This window comes from Dasypus novemcinctus, chromosome 4, assembly GCF_030445035.2.
Source record: "Dasypus novemcinctus isolate mDasNov1 chromosome 4, mDasNov1.1.hap2, whole genome shotgun sequence".
Lineage (NCBI taxonomy): Eukaryota > Metazoa > Chordata > Mammalia > Cingulata > Dasypodidae > Dasypus > Dasypus novemcinctus.
In genome coordinates this window covers 161177420-161193296 of record NC_080676.1, presented here as the reverse complement: position 1 = coordinate 161193296, position 15877 = coordinate 161177420, and the positions used below count along the sequence as shown (strand labels likewise).

General features: G+C 44.5%; 1 long non-coding RNA gene across 1 annotated transcript in view; it reads right to left on the bottom strand.

Moving 5' to 3' along the window:
• Positions 1-15877, bottom strand: part of LOC139438906 (uncharacterized) — a 28658-nt gene that overhangs the window by 9792 nt on the left and 2989 nt on the right. The gene's annotated exons all lie outside the window — the stretch shown is intronic.

Sequence of the window (15877 nt, the reverse complement as noted above, 5' to 3'; positions counted from 1 at the left end):
CAGGGGTGATGTCTATGCTCCAGGGCCTTTTTTAGGTCAACCAGGGCTGCATCTAGAGGTGAGTCTGTGGGGAAGAAGGTGCAGTACGCTATGGTTTTACAAACCTGGCAGGCATACTGGCTGTCTGAAAATATGTTAAGTGGTTCCTGACTAAATGTTTGAGGGGTTGCTATGATTGCATGTAGCTCGCCCCTCTGGACTGAATTAGTTAACTTATAGGCCTGATATGAGGGTGTGCATTTGTTGGTTGTATATGCTACAAAGCCAAATCCACGTTTGGATGCATCAGTGAATACTACTGTGGCATGAGGAATAGGCGCTCCAGAAGGGAACGCATAGTTTTGTTCCATTAACTTTATGCCTGTAAGGCCTTGCAACAACTTGCTTGAAGGGTAATGTGTGTCAAAGTCCCCAGTATACTGTTCCTTGAGCACTTGCATGCTATAGTTCTCCTGCAAGAGGGTGGTAGTTTGTTCTTTATTTAATGGCCATATAATTCGTGCAGGTTCTACATTACATTGTACCTTTGCCTACACAAAGTGACAAGGTCTGATGCCAAGGATATAAAGGCCTGTATTAGTGGCAGGAGCTTTGGGATGCGAGATTTAGACAAATGCACCCAAAGAAGAGGCCCATTTTGCCATAACACTCCCGCTGGGGTGCCTAGGGTTTTGAGGACTAGAGCTAAGATTGGTTCCTCAGTGTTATATCTATTGATAACTGCTTTTGACAAAGCCTGGGACACCCTTTCTATGGCTTGTTTGGCAGCCGGGGTGATTTTAATCTTTTTATGAATTATATTGGAAGGGTGTCCAGGTGTTTTAAGCAGCTGGAAAAGGGGGTCAAGGTCTTGTGTAGTGATAGGGATGGAGGTTCTAATCCAATTGATATGTCCGCAAAGCTGTTGCAGCTCGGTAAGAGTGAGAGCTTCCGGAGTCTCGAGTTGGGGTGATATGGGGTTTATATGGGAGGTTATTCGGTATCCAAGAAATGTGAATGGGGCTACCTTTTGTACCTTTTCTTCTTTGATGGTTAAATTTATTTGTTGGAGGTTTAATTTTAATTGGTTTAGCCCTTCGATTAGCATTTCTTCTTCACTGTGAGCGATGAGGATGTCATCCATATAGTGGATGACGTAATATGAGGATCTAAGAGGTTCAATGGCCTGATTGACATAATTTTGGCACATTGCTGGACTGTTTCTCATACCTTGCGGTAACACGGTCCATTGATATCTAGCATTAGCCCCTTGATGCTTGGGCAGTGGAACCGTGAAGGCGAACTTTTCGCGGTCATTAGGATGCAGTGGTATGGAGAAGAAACAGTCTTTGATGTCAATAATAAGTATGTGGTATTTTTTGGGAATAGCTGACGGGTGAGGTAGCCCCGGTTGCGGGGAACCCATTGGTTTTATATGCTTATTTATCTCGCGTAGGTCATGGAGGAATCGGTATGCCTGTTTGTCTTTTTTGTGTATGACAAAGACTGGGGAATTCCATGGGCTAACAGAGGGTTCTATGTGTTTCAGGTGTAGCTGCTCTTGTACTAATAACTTTAAAGCTTCCAATTTATGAGACGGGAGAGGCCATTGCTCAACCCAGATAGGTTCCTCTGTGTCCCATTGAAGAGGAACGGGTTGGGGTGGTAAATTACGAGCAATGGCGCTTAGAATTGGGGGTGCTCCGTAGACCCAGGGTGCTCGGTGGAGATGATAGCACCGCTTTGTTCAAGGATATCACGGCCCCATAGAATAGTAGGGAGTTCTGGCACAATGAGAGGCTGAAATAGCCCTTTGTGTCCATCTTCGTCCTCCCATGGAATTAATTTCCTAGTCTTTCGGGAGGGCGCTTCCCCAGTGGCACCTTGTATGGGAGGACCCGGTATGGTTTCCCATAGGTGTTCATAACAAATGGGGAAACAGGAGACTTCAGCTCCGGAGTCAAGGGTGCCATGAAACCATTGCCCTCCACCTTTTCCTCCAACTTTTATGGCTAGAAGAGGTTTATTTTGGTGGATGGGGATGGACCACATTATGGCTTTGGTGGTTTGCATGCGGGGGGGGACCCCTTGGTTGTGGGGCCGGGGGGGGGGGGGAACCCCTTGGTTGTGGGGCTGGGGCCCGCCCCCTTGGAAGTTTAAAGGCTTGCCGCTCTTATTTGTGCGTGACCGGCAGTCTCTGGCCCAGTGATAGCCACGCCCGCACCTTGGGCAAGGAGTGGGAGGCCCTGGAGGCCGATGGTTAGAAGGGCGGGGTCCTTGGGGGCAGTCTCGGGCGAAATGGCCCGTTTCCCTGCATTTAAAGCAGCCTCCGGTAAGGGAGAGGGCCTCAGCCAGGGATGAGGCCAAGGTGTCGGCGAGGTTCTGGGTGGAATGGTTTATGGAGGTGGCTAGGGTGGTGGCTAGGACTTGGGTGGTTTGATCCAAGTCTTTGCACACCAATATCCATTCATGTATGTCTTTATCACGCACAGGCAAGATGGCCTGCTTGCAGGCTGAGTTTGCCCCTTCTAGGATAAGTTCCCTAGCGAGGGCTCGGCGGGCCTGATCATTTTCTACTTTTCGTTCACAGGCCTCTTGGACTCGCGAAATGAAGGCTGAGAAGTCCTCGTCCTTCCTTTGGGTAAGTTTAGCGAGACCATCAGTCTTAATAGCCGAGCAGCTTTGAAAGGCTCGCAAGGCAACCGAACGGCATTGATCCCAAAAGGCGGCAGGCGCCCGGGCGTATACCCCAAGGTTGGCAAAAGGCCCGGTGCCTAAGAAGGCCTCAGCCGGGAAGGGGACGCCGTTCTGCAGGTTGGTGGCTGCCTGGAGTTCGGCTTGGTTCTGGAAATGCGCGCGCCAGTTGACAAATTGACCGGGAGTTAGTATGGTGCGGGCAACAGAGAGCCAATCGTAAGGGAGATTTAAGTGAAGAGAGATGTCATCGAGGAGCTGTCTGGTGTATGGGCTGCCGAGACCGTCCTCTTTCACTGCCTCCCTGAGGCGTTTGACCTCTGTGCGTTGGTGGGGGTACCAAGGGAGGGGGCGCTGTGGAGTCTGTTGGATGTTGAGGGGGAAGAGCTGGGGGAAGCCGGCTGAAGGCTGAGCGGAGCCGCTCGGGGCGGGCAAAGGTGAAGGCTCCTGACACATCATTTGGAAGTGCGCAGCGGGAAATGATGGGGAATTATTTGGCTGCGACTCGAGACTGGTGGGGAACGGCCAAGGGGCAGACATGGAGGAGCCGGCGTGCGGGTATGGGTTGGTTAGTCCTAGGCAGGTGCTAGCCGCCTGGGCAAACGGGGTGGTTGCGGCGGCCCCGCCCTGCAGACAGGGAGGGTGGGGGAAGTTGGGGACTTCCTGTGCTGCGGCAGCAGGAAGTTCAGGGTAGAGTGACGTAGCCGCTGTGGAGGGAGGTGGCACCTTCCCCGGGAAAGGAGATGGGGGGTGGCTGCTTGGGTCCTTGGGCGCGGCGAGCGGGGAAGAAAGCGGAAGTGTGCCATGTTTGGGCTCGGACGGGGAAGAAGGCAGAAATGCGCCATCTTGATGCTTAAGCGGAGGTGCCGATGGCTCAAGATTTTGCACTTTAGGAGAGAGCGCCTGCGGCTGCGCGGGCTCTAAGAGATTGTTAAGCTGGGACACGAGGGAGACGGAGTCGTTGTCCCTGTCATCAGTGGGGTTGGCCTCCTCGCAGCTGTAAGCCGCGGCGGGAGGAGCTGCTCCTTGGAGGCAGGAGCGAATGGTGATGAGGGTAGGAATGAGGCCAGGAGGGAAATGCTTATTTTCGTGCTCCATGGCAGAGGTGACCCGATCTATGAGCACACGATAAGTGTCTGGGTCCCAGAGGTTGGCGGTGGTAAGCCAGGGGTTAAAGGGAAGAAGGAGGTCCCAGAAAGTCTGAAGCTGACGGGCTGAGACTTTACATCTGTGGCAGTCTAAGAGGGCAGCAAGGGCCCGAACCTGCGGGCTTTGCTGCCAGGAGAGTGAGCTCCCCATGCTAGCTAGGGGAGGTGCACCCGGAGGGGTCCTTACCTGCTCCTGGACGACGGCGAGCGGTTGAAGCCAGGCCCCACGGGGAGCCCCATGTTGGGCGCCAAATGAGGTGAGGAGCCCCCGCTTCTCTAGACAGGGGGCTTGGGGTGGGGAGGCGCAGGCGTGAGAGGACGCACAGTGGCTCGAAGGACAACTGCGGAGACGAGGCGGATGGCGCAGGTCTACTTTATTGAGGAAGTACAAGCAGTTTTATAGAGTATGAAGAGAGGGGATTGGTGGAGGGTGATTGGGTTCTAGATTAGCTGTTGTTACCTTATAAGGGCATAGAAGCAGAACTCGTCTACTAGGCTGGTCAGTAGTTACTAGGGAGAGCTTGAATTTGAGAGGGCTGAGCTGGATAGCTCGCTGATAGGTGGAAGAGAGCAGGCGTGTCTTTACGAGGTAGGAGGCCCTGAGATTGGCCCAGACGGAGGTGGTGTGAGGGGGCTTGCGTGAGTTTCCCCTGCGGGGAGGCGTAGGTGCATACCTCGTCCCGAGGGGCCAACCAAGGGAGGCGTATTTCGTGCCTCAGACCTCGGAGGCGGCCAGTTCTGAGAGCCAAACTTTTGCATGCTTGCCCTCACCCAGCAATACCTCTTCTTGTTAATACCCAGATGAATTAAAAGCAGGGACTCTAACAAATATTTGTACACCAATGTTCATAGCAAAATTATTCACAATTGCCAGAAGATGGAAGCCACTCAAGTGTCCATCCCCAAATGAATGTATAAATAAAATGTGTGAACATGCAATGGAATATTTTTCAGTCTTAAAAAGGGCTGAAGTTTTTATACATGCAAAAACTTGGATGACCCTTGAGGACCTCATACTGAGTGAAATAAGTCAGGCACAAAAGGATGAATATTGAATGACCTCACTGGTATGAAATAGTTACGATACACAAACTCAGAGTCAGAAATTAGAATACAGGTTAACAAGGGCTGGAGTAGGGGTAAGCAGTGGGGTGTTAATGCTTAATTTGTACATAATTTCTGTTCGGGGTGATGGAAAAGTTTTGGTAATGGATGGAGGTGATGGTAGCCCAACATCGTGTTGTGTAAATGTGTTTAAAATATGTATGTAAATGTGGTTAAAAGTGAAAATGTTAGGTTGTATATATGGTACTAGAATAAATTTTTTTTAATCCAAGGGACTGAACAACATAAACAGTGAACTCTAATATAAACTATGGACCACAATTAATAGTACAATTGTAGTAATGTTCTTTTATTCAGTTATAACAAAGCTATCACACTAATGGAAAATATTAATGACAGGGAAAACTGTGGGGAAAAGGGATTATATAGGAATTTCATTTTCTGCATGACTTTTCTATAAACCTACAACTTCTCTAATAAAATATATTTTAAAAAACTTAAAAGACAAAGAAACGTAGGAGAACTAGAACAATAAGTTATTGCAAAAAGTAACACACATACCTCTCCACCCAATTCCTTTTGCAGTGAGGAGTAAAGTTCTGGAATCATCTATAAATTAGAACTAAAAGAAATAGTTCTTGATCTCAAGGTGTTTGCAGTCAATTTGAAAATCTCAGTATTGGTAAACTAGCATTCAATCTAGTATTCTTTAGGCAATCTTTTTTTATATCTAGAACTTAAATTATGGATATTCATGTCCATGTAAATAAGCAGTGGCATGCAGATTAGCATCAGACCGCATTTCTCCCTAAATATCAGTGGCCGCCAGTTAAGAATTATGACTATTTTTTCACAGGGCTTTTTGTTGCTTACAACTTTGCCTCTTTTTTTACATTGGGGGCTGCCCAATGGCTATAGTCAAAATGAATTTACCTTGACTGGGGTCGTAGCACCTGTCCTACACTGAGAGATGGGACTGGCAGTAGCAGAATCCAGATCAGCAAGGAGCATGTTGACAATGTTAAATGTTGACTTGTGCCCTGTGATCCCGGAAAACAGAGAAGGGGAAGAAATCCCCCCACCCTTGTGTTCCAGAAAATGGTGCACTGCAAAGAATCGCCTTCTCCATGGGTAAGATAAGATTTCAAGATAAGACTCATGGGTGCCACCTCTTTACCAGGACAAGGCCAAACATAGACCCTCTGCATGCCCATTCTGCACCTCATAAAGCACTAGCTGAACCTCTTGTCCCCACTGGTCAATCAGAACAAAATGCTTATCTACCAAATGTTGGTGAAGCTTCTCTCCTTCCTCTAGGCCCCTGAAATTTAAGGGTGACTCCTAGAAAAACATGTTGCTTCAGTATAAAATATTCTCAGATCTGTTCTCTGACCATGCCAGCTTTTCCCCATACCCAATTTTTAATTTTCTGTAAAATAAAAGCTCTTTTTGGCTAACCCATGAGATGCTTACAGACCTTGTGATCAGAGCACTGTCCCTATTATAATTATCACTCTACTGCAAGAGCCCCTTTCCCTGTTTGCAATAATCTTTTTGAATCAAGTCTTTCCGTAGCAAAAACACAACAAAACAAAAAATATAGGTAGACACAAATGGAGAGTTTATAGCTTCAATTTAAAAATTTTCAGCAGGGTCAGACATAATATCACAGAAACCCAAAAAACATAGAAATACAAAACTCATTAGTTTGTGCTAAAGAGCTGGCTTTTGTCCTGGCACCACTCCTAACTTTATTAGAATTTGCTCCTGGCAGATGGGACACATTGAGCTTAATTGCTTACTATGTGAACTAAAGCTTTCCCATTGATATTTGTGGAGGAAACATTTTTTCCATTTCCCTAAGTTCTAGAAGCTTTGCCCTATTTCCTGGGCCTATTGACCCTCAGATTTATGGTGGAAAGAGGAACGCTGTCAGTTCCTCCCAGGTCAGTCCAAGCAGCTTTTACCTTCCAGGATTTTGCATCTGAGGTTCAGACCAACAAGCGCGCAAGCTGACATGGGCCAGGTGCCCTGGATCATATGCACCCAGAAGAATTCTAAACCCTTCCACGTATAATTATACCTCTGAGTTCTGTCTTTGGCCAAAGGTTCAAAGAAGTGAGGTCAGAACACCAGAGCCTGAGGAGGATCTAACCTCAAGGCCATCTGGCTAGGAAAAGGGTGAAGAAGGAAGGTAGGTAGATCCAGCATAATTGGGCAACGGAGAAGAAGAAGCAGGGCTGGGGGCCCAGTCACAGTCAAGTCACTTTGTCTACATAGTCAGCTGCCTCGACTTATCCTTTTTAAAGTTTTTATTGACTTTTTGTAAGGAGTCTTTTAAACGAGTCTCTTTGGGAATCACTAATTCTTTTTGATGCTTCAGTATACCAATTTTGTTTTAAAAAAAAACATTTCATTGCTTTTGGGGTATGTCGGATCCTTTCTTTTTCTGGGGCATCTCTCCGTTGAATACTTTGTCTAAATTAAAGCTTCCCCATTGCGGCCGCCATAGCTCTGAGGTGTCTTTAGTATAGATCACCCATTTTCCACATACCCAGGCCTTGCTTTCTTTCCCTTTCAAAAAGTGGGAGTCTTACCTGAGTCCACCTTGGGACCCAGTCTGGTTTTAACATGCCCAGATGAACTCAGAGAGCTCCATACCAGGCGGAGGAGCTCGGACCCAGGAGCGACTTACCCGCAGCCCCCGCGTGCACTGAGAGCAGCGAGCTCAAGGCAGCTTGAGGGGTTACTTACTGCTCTCGGGGTCTTTCAGGGCCCCCTTCTGATAGCAGATTCTGTCAAAGATAAATGGAGGCATTTAAAAATGTTTGTCGAGGTTTATTTGGACAACAAATGATCCACAAATTGAGCAGGACCAAACCGAGTATGGTCAGGCGTCCCAAGGGCGTGAAAAGGGGACCCTTACTAGGGCAAACGTGGAAGCAAGTGAGGAAATGTTCCGATCGGCTGACATTAAATTCCTATTTTACAAAGCGGGGAGCAAAGATACCTTAATTCATATGCTGTGTTTGTGTATTCTGATAAGCTGTCTCTCCTGGACCGAAATAGGCTTTCCACCAGGTTTTGCTTATCTGCAATTCAGCAGGGTGCATTCCATTGTTCCATTTTCTCAGAAAACCTCTGCAGGTCAATTGCTTTTGTCATTTGGAAAATCCTCTCTCAGAAACGGGTTCCTCTCCACAAGGTCCAACGCAAGTGGCCGTTTTATTTTACTTAACAGAACCAAAGGCAGCACCTGCTTCTAAACTGCTTCCTGATGAGGGTGTGGGCTAGAACGCTAAAGGGACTTCTCCATACCCACCCTCTCCCCTCAGCTTTCATTCAGCCTGTGTCACAGAGGCATTCCTTCTGCGAACTCTGGCCCCTTGTCCCGCAGCAGACGGCTGCTTGTCACTCAGTGTCTGCAGGCTGGCGGTGGGCTGCAGGGAAGTTTCTCTGTTGTCCTTATCAAGCACCCCTCTTAGGTGGCCTTGTGTGCTTGGATTTGGGAGTGGACTTCTTGGGTGTCCTAACCTGTCTCCCCATGAACCCAGCGTCTGTTCTGTATCAGTACTGAGCCTTGTGCTGACAGTTCCCTGTGCCACTCGCACTGGCAGGAAATCTCAGAAGGTATTGGTATAGGATCCTGGGCCCAGGATCTTTTCTTGCCCCTCCCAGGATAGAAGGTTTCCCTTCTACTGTTCCATCAGCAACAGTGGGTCTTTACCTGCACCCTGGAGGCTGCAAATTTCACTGCCTCTCCCCAGCTGCTAAAGGCTTTTGCTTTGAGTAAAGGATCAGGCAGAAAAGTAGATTATCCCATCCTCTGATATGGGTTGAATATTGTGCCCCCAAAAGATCTGTTAGAGTCCTCACCTCCCAGCATCTGTGAATGTGACCTTATTTGGAAATAGGGTCTTTGAAGATGGAATTAGTTAAAACACAAAGGCCTGCTGGAGTAGGGTGGCTCCTTAATCCAGTTTGCTGGTGTCCTCACAAGAAGGGGTGAAGGAGACAGACACAGGGGAGAAGGCAGGCACTGAAGTGCTGCAGCTGCAAGCCAAGGATGCCAAGGACGGCCAGCAACCACCCAAAGCTGGAAGAGGCAGTATGGTCCTCCCCTGCAGGTTTCTGAGGGGATGCAGCCCTCCTGACCCCTTGATCTTGGACTTCTGGCCTCCAGGACTTGAAACAATAAGCAGAGGTTATATGAAGCTTCCAAGTTTGTGAACTAATACACTCCTCTCCCCACCAGAGAAGAAGCTCTCTCCAGTCTCCCAGCCCTATATCCCTGGTGGAGACCCATAGAAAAGCCCTGAGTGAGGGCCACCTCCACTTGTGTCTGGTCTTCCCAGGGGTTCTCTGATGACTTGCTAGCCCACAGTAGGCCCTTAGCAATTAGCTCAAATTTTAGTTGATTTCTTCAAAACCCTTTCACGGCACAGGTGATTTCCTCCTGTGTTCTGCTCCAGGTGAGCTGAGCCAGTGTCTGTGTCCTGTCTCTCCATGATACCATGGAGGCAGGGTGAAGCAGAGGGGCTCTCCCTCCTTGCATTTTTTTAAAAAGATTTATTTATTTATTTATTTCTCTTCCCTACCCCCCACAACCCCCCACCCCAGTTATCTATTCTCTGTGTCCATTTGCTGCATGTTCTTCTTTTTGTCCGCTTCTGTTGTTGTTAGCTGCACAGGAATCTGTGTTTTTGTTGTGTCATCTTGTTGTGTCAGCTCTCCGTGTGTGCAGCGCCATTCTTGGACAGGCTGCACTTTATTTCGTGCTGGGCAGCTCTCTTTACGAAGCGTACTCCTTGCGCATGGGGCTCCCCTACGTGAGGGACACCCCTGCATGGCACAGCACTCCTTGCACGCATCAGTACTGCACATGGGCCAGCTCCATACGGGTCAAGGAGGCCCTGGGTTTGAACCGCGGACTTCCCATGTGGTAGACGGATGCCCTATCCACTGGGCCAAGTCCACTTCCCCCTCCTTGCATTTCAAGTGACTGGCTTGCCCTGTAATGTCAGCTTTCTGAATCTATCATGGGTTCAAGAAAAGCTGTGATCATTTGGTTTATCTGGACTTTACTCATTGCTAGAAGGACAATGACATACTTTACAGCTATCCACCTCCTAGGCAGAAGTGGAACCCAAGTCCCATTTTCAATGGGAAGAGTTACTTCATGTAAATGCTGAATTCAACACCTGCTGCAATGTATTTTGGAAACTAGGCATTGTCAAGTACAACATTACAATTACTGTGAAATGTTGATGCCACTGATACATCTCTAATGCTCTAAAATTTTCAAAATATATAAACATCCAGTTAAGAAGAACAACAAATGAAAAGAGAAGAGATCAAAACCTGAATGTGCTAATTGTGAGCTTCTTCTCTTCTCCCTTTTGAACCAATGTCAAATGTGGCATTGTGGGATTGCAAAAATGCAGGGGTATTTTTAAGTTAAAAGAATATTCTAATGAGATCAGCTAAAGGTTTAGCCCCTTAAAGTCCAACACCTTTTAGAATAACAAGTATTTTTCAATGCCCACTTTAGGATTCTGTAGTTAAACTCACAGATAATATAAAACTTTACTTACATGCCTAAATTTAAAGAAAAATGTAATATAACATCTTATTTGACATAAAAGAGACCTGAAAGCAGTTTATCATATGCAACATGCATTTCAATCTGGAAATGTAATGTTCATCATTTCTTCACCAGAAAACATACGAAGTAGGCAAATGCCTGGATCTAGACTTAGGAGAATCACCAGAAATGCAACAGCTACAAATTCAGGTGGCCCACATGTGTTGTGTTGGCAAATCACGTCTTACAAGTGGGCCTTCTGGGAAGATGGAGGATTAGAGAGGAAGGGTCACTTTTCTCCCAGGAAAAAAGCTAGAGGACAGATGGAGATTGTCCAGAGGGCTGCTCAGGGACTCAGAACACCAGAAGAAGGTACAACACCACTCAAAAGAGAGAGGTCAAAGAATGGCATCGTAGGTGGTAGGGAAAATCCCATGAGTAAAGCTGCAGCAGCAGTTGCTGGTGCCCATCTTCCCACCCTCAGGGCAAACAGTAGTCTATGGACTGTAGCAACTGTGGATTTCAGCGGCTATGGACTGAGGGGATTGCAGGGGTCCTCTTCTCCAGGAAAGGGGAGAGGGAAGGATATAGCCTGGAGCAAATTCAGATTTTGACCAGAGAACTTGGTCTGCTGCATTGGAGGAGTTGCAAACTTCCGGGCCCGGTGGCGTCCTGACACAGTTTGCACTGAGAGTCAGCAGGTGCTAGGATAATTTGCCTCTGAAACAGCCTCCCTACTGCCCTGGGCTTGTTGCTGAGGAGACAGAGGGAAGGAAGGTGAGGCCAACCAAGGGAGGAAAACAGCTTCTGAGAAAGTTCACTGGGGAGACCTGGCCAGCCCTGAGGACTTTGCTTTTGCACCACCCACTGGGGAGTTACACTGAATGCATTTCACCCTAACACCTGGGGTCTGAGCTAAGAAGTCTGCCAAAGACACCATCTGCTGGCAGAACAGAAAGGTGCACAGGGAAAAATAATAATAAGTAATAGGGGCAATCAGGTGCCTTTACTGCTCCCCTTTCCAAGGCCCTTGGAAAATGGTCTGTACCCCATTACTGGGTCCTTAACCCTGGTTAAACAGGGGAAATCCTAAATATCTAAGACAAGTTTAGCCAAGAGTCAAAAAAAAAAAAAACCAAAAAAACAAAAAAACAATGGCAGCACATAGTTACTACTTAACAGTAAATCCCTAAACAAGAAAGAGAAACTGAACATCAGAGTAAACTCAGCATCAGAACCAAATGCCTAGACATCAGCCAAAACCTATAAGCAATACTAAGAAAAAGGAAGATATAATTCAGGCAAAGAAACAAATCAAAGCTCCAGACCAGGCACAGGACTTGAAACAACTAATCAATGAAGTTCACATAAATCTCCTAAATCAAATCATGGAGTTACAGGACAACATGACTAGAGAAATAAAAGACATTGTAAAGACATTGGGTGAGCTCAAAGAAAAATTTGAAATCTTGGATAGAAAATAACAGAGCTTATGTGAATGAAATACACAATGAGTGAGATTAAAAATACAATAGAGGCACACAACAGCAGATTTAAAATTATGGAATAAAGAATCAGCAATGTAGAGGACAGAACAACTGAAATTGAAAAAAGAGAACAGAGAGACAAAAGAATGGAAAAAATTAAGCAAGGGCTCAGGGAGTTGACTGATAGCACAAAGTGCACCAACATACATATATCAGAATTACAGAAGGAAAAGAGAAGAGAAAAGCAGCAGAAAGAGTGTTTGAGGATATAATGGCTGAAAATTTCCCAACTCTCATGAAGGACATGAATATACATGTCCAGGAAGCACAGTATACTCCAATTAGAATAAATCCAAATAGACCGACCCCAAGACATATAATATTGAGAATGCCAAATGCCAAAAATAAATTCTGAAAGCAGCACATACAAGGGAAGTCCAATAAGACTTAGTGTTGATTTCTCTTCAGCAACCATGGAGATGAGAAGGCAGTAGTAGGATATAATTAAGGTATTGAAAGAGAAAACTGCCAGCCAAGAATTCTTTATCCAGCAAAACTGTACTTCAGATATGATGGATGAGTTTAAAACAGTCACAGATAAATAGAAACTGAGAGTTCATAAATAAGAATCCAGCTCTGCAGGAAACACCAAAGGGAGTTCTGCAAACAGAAAAGAAAAGAGAAGAGACTTGGAGGGGAGTGTAGAAGTGAAGACTATCAGAAAGAGTAACTAAAAGATGGACAAAAATAAATAAGACATATGAAAGCCAAAGGATAAAGTGGTTGAAGTAAATAATGCCTTTACAGTAATAACACTGAATGTTAATGGATTAAATTTCCCAATCAAAAGATATAGGCTGACAGAATGGATAAGAAAACATGAGCCATCCATAAGCTGTCTGCAAGCAGATTGCCTTAGACCCAAAGATGCAAATAGACTGAAAAGGAAAAGGCGGAAACAATATATTTCATGCAAATAGTAACCAAAAGAAAGCAGGGATAGTTATATCAGTTGTAGCAGTTTATTTATGAATTCCAAAAATAGTATTGGATTAAGTTTGTAAATTAGTCTGTTCCTCTGGGTATATTAGATCATTTTGGATTCAGAGGTTTCACTCTTACTGATTAAATTATGATTAAAGAGGCTTTGATTGATTTGGTGGGTGAGGACTCACAGAGAAAATGACATAGCAGAGGAGAAAGTTGGAGTTTTAATACTGGAGCCCAGGGAAGTAAATACACAGAGAAGCAGATATGTGAGAAGGTGCCATTTGACATGGATGAGGCCCCAAGAAGAGAGATAAACCATTTGCTTGATAGTTTACAGCTGGCCTTGTGAAAAAAACCAAGTCAGCTGAGTCCAAAGAGAAACAAGCCCCAGGAGAGAATTGAGACTTATTCTGGCCTATAGCTGATATTGGAAGAAGCTGTGACCACAGAGACTTAAGAGGAAGAGGAAGCCTGAACCCTTGCAGAAGTTGGCAGCCATCTTGCTCCAACACATGGCAACAGACTTTGGTGAGGGAAGTAACTTATATTTTATTTTATGGCTTGGTAACTATAAACTTCTATCCCAAATAAATATCTTTTATAAAAGCCAAAAGATTTCTGGTATTTTGCATCAGTACCCCTTTTGCTGACAAATACACCAGTGTTGGACAAAACAGAATTTAAATGCAAAAAAAGTTATAAGAGTTTCAGAAGGCCACTATATATTTTAAAAAGGGACAATTCACCAGGAAGGAGTAGCAGTTATAAGTATCCATGCATCTGACCAGGATGCCCCCAAAATACATGAGGCAGACTCTGGCAAACCTGAAAGGAGAGATATTTCTACAATAATAGTTGGAGACTTCAACATTCCACTCCCATTAAAAGATAGGACAATTAGACAAATGATCAACAAGGAAACACAGAACTTAGACATTATGATGAATGAGCTGGACCTGACAGACAGATACAGAACATTGTACCCCAAATCAACAGGTTACACATTCCACTCAAGTGCTCATGGATCTATCTCCAGGATAGACCAAATGTTGGGCCACAACACAGCTCTCAATAAATTTAAGAAGATTGAAATTATACAAAGCATCCTTTCTGATCATAATGGAATGAAGCTGGAAATCAGTAAAAGAAAGGAAAAGGGGAAATTTGCTAATATATGGAAGCTAAACAACACATTCTTAAACAATCAGTGGGTCAAAGAAGAAATTATAAGAGAAATGAGTAGATATCTTGAGAATAATGAAAATGAGAATACAACATATCACAACTTGTGTGATAAAGTGAAGGATGCTGAGAAGGAAATTTATAGCCCTAGATGCCTATATAAGAAAAGGAAAAAGAGCTAAAATCAAAGATCTAAATGAAGAACTGGAGAAACTAGAAAAAGAAAAGCAAACCAATCCCAAAGCAAACATAAAGAAAGAAATAACAAAGATTAGAGCAGAAATAAATGAAATTGAGAACAACAACAACAAAAATCAATAGAGAAAATCAACAAAACCAAAGCTTTGAGAAGATCAATAAAATTACAAACCTTTAGCAGGGTTAACAAAGAAAAAAAAGAGAAGATACAAATAAATAAAATCAGAAATGAAAGGGGGACATTATGACTGATCCCAGAGAAATAGAAAGGATCACAAGAGGATATTATGAGAAACCATATGTCAACAAATTAGACAAGCTAGATGAAATGGACAAATTCCTAGAAATGCACAAACAACCTATACTGACTCTACAAGGAATACAGAAGCTCACAAAACTAAACACAATTAAAGAGATTGAATCAGTCATCAAAAATCTTACAAGAGGGAAGCAGATATGGCTCAAGCAGTTGGGCTCCCATCTACCATATGGAGGGTCCCGAGTTTGATTCCCAGGGCCTCCTGGTGAAAAGCAAGCTAACCCATGTGGCATGGAGAGCTGGCACAACAAGATAATGCAATAAAAAGAGACACAGAGGAGAAACAGTGAGAGATACAACAAACCAGGGATCTGAGGTGGCTCAGGTGATTGTGTGCCTTTCTCCCATGTTGGAAGGTCCTGGGATTAGTTCCTGGTGCCTCCTAAATAGAAGATAAGAAGAAACGACAAGCAGATACAGAAGAACATGCAGCAAACGGACATGGAGCAGACAGTAAGCACAAGGGGGTGGGGGAGTGGATATAAATCTTTAAAAAGAAATCTTATGACATTGAAAAGTCCAGGACCTGCTGGCTTCACAGGTGAAATCTACCAAACATTTTGAGAAGATTTAATAGCAATCCTGTTTAAACTATTCCAAAAAAATTGAAAAGGTGGGAAAATTACCCAACACATTTTATGATGCCTACATCACCCTAATACCATGCCCAGATAAAGCTACTACCAAAAAAAAAAAAAAAAAGAAATTACAGACCAATCTCTCTAATGAACAAGATGCAAAAATTCTCAACAAAATATTAATATTTGCTAATTGAATCCAGCACTGTATTAAAAGAATCATACACCATGATCAAGTGGGTTTTATTTGTGATATGCATGGGTAATTCTACATAAGAAAATCAATTTATGTAATACACCATATTAACAAGTTGAAGGGGGAAAAAACACAAAATCATCTTAATTTTGACAAATCCAGCATCCTTTCTTGATGAAAACCCTTCAAAAGATAGGTATAGAAGGAAAGTTTTTCAACATAATAAAGGCATATATGAAAATCCCAGAGCCAACATGGTACTCAATGGGAAGAGGTTGAAAATTTTCCCTCTAAGATCAGGAACAAAACAAGGATGCCCACTGTTAACACTGTTATTCAACATTGTGCTAGAAGTTCTAGCTAGAGCAATTAGGCAAGAAAAAGAAATAGAAGGCATCCAAATTGGAAAAGAGGAAGAAAACTCTCACTTTTCACAGATAACATGATCCTATATTTA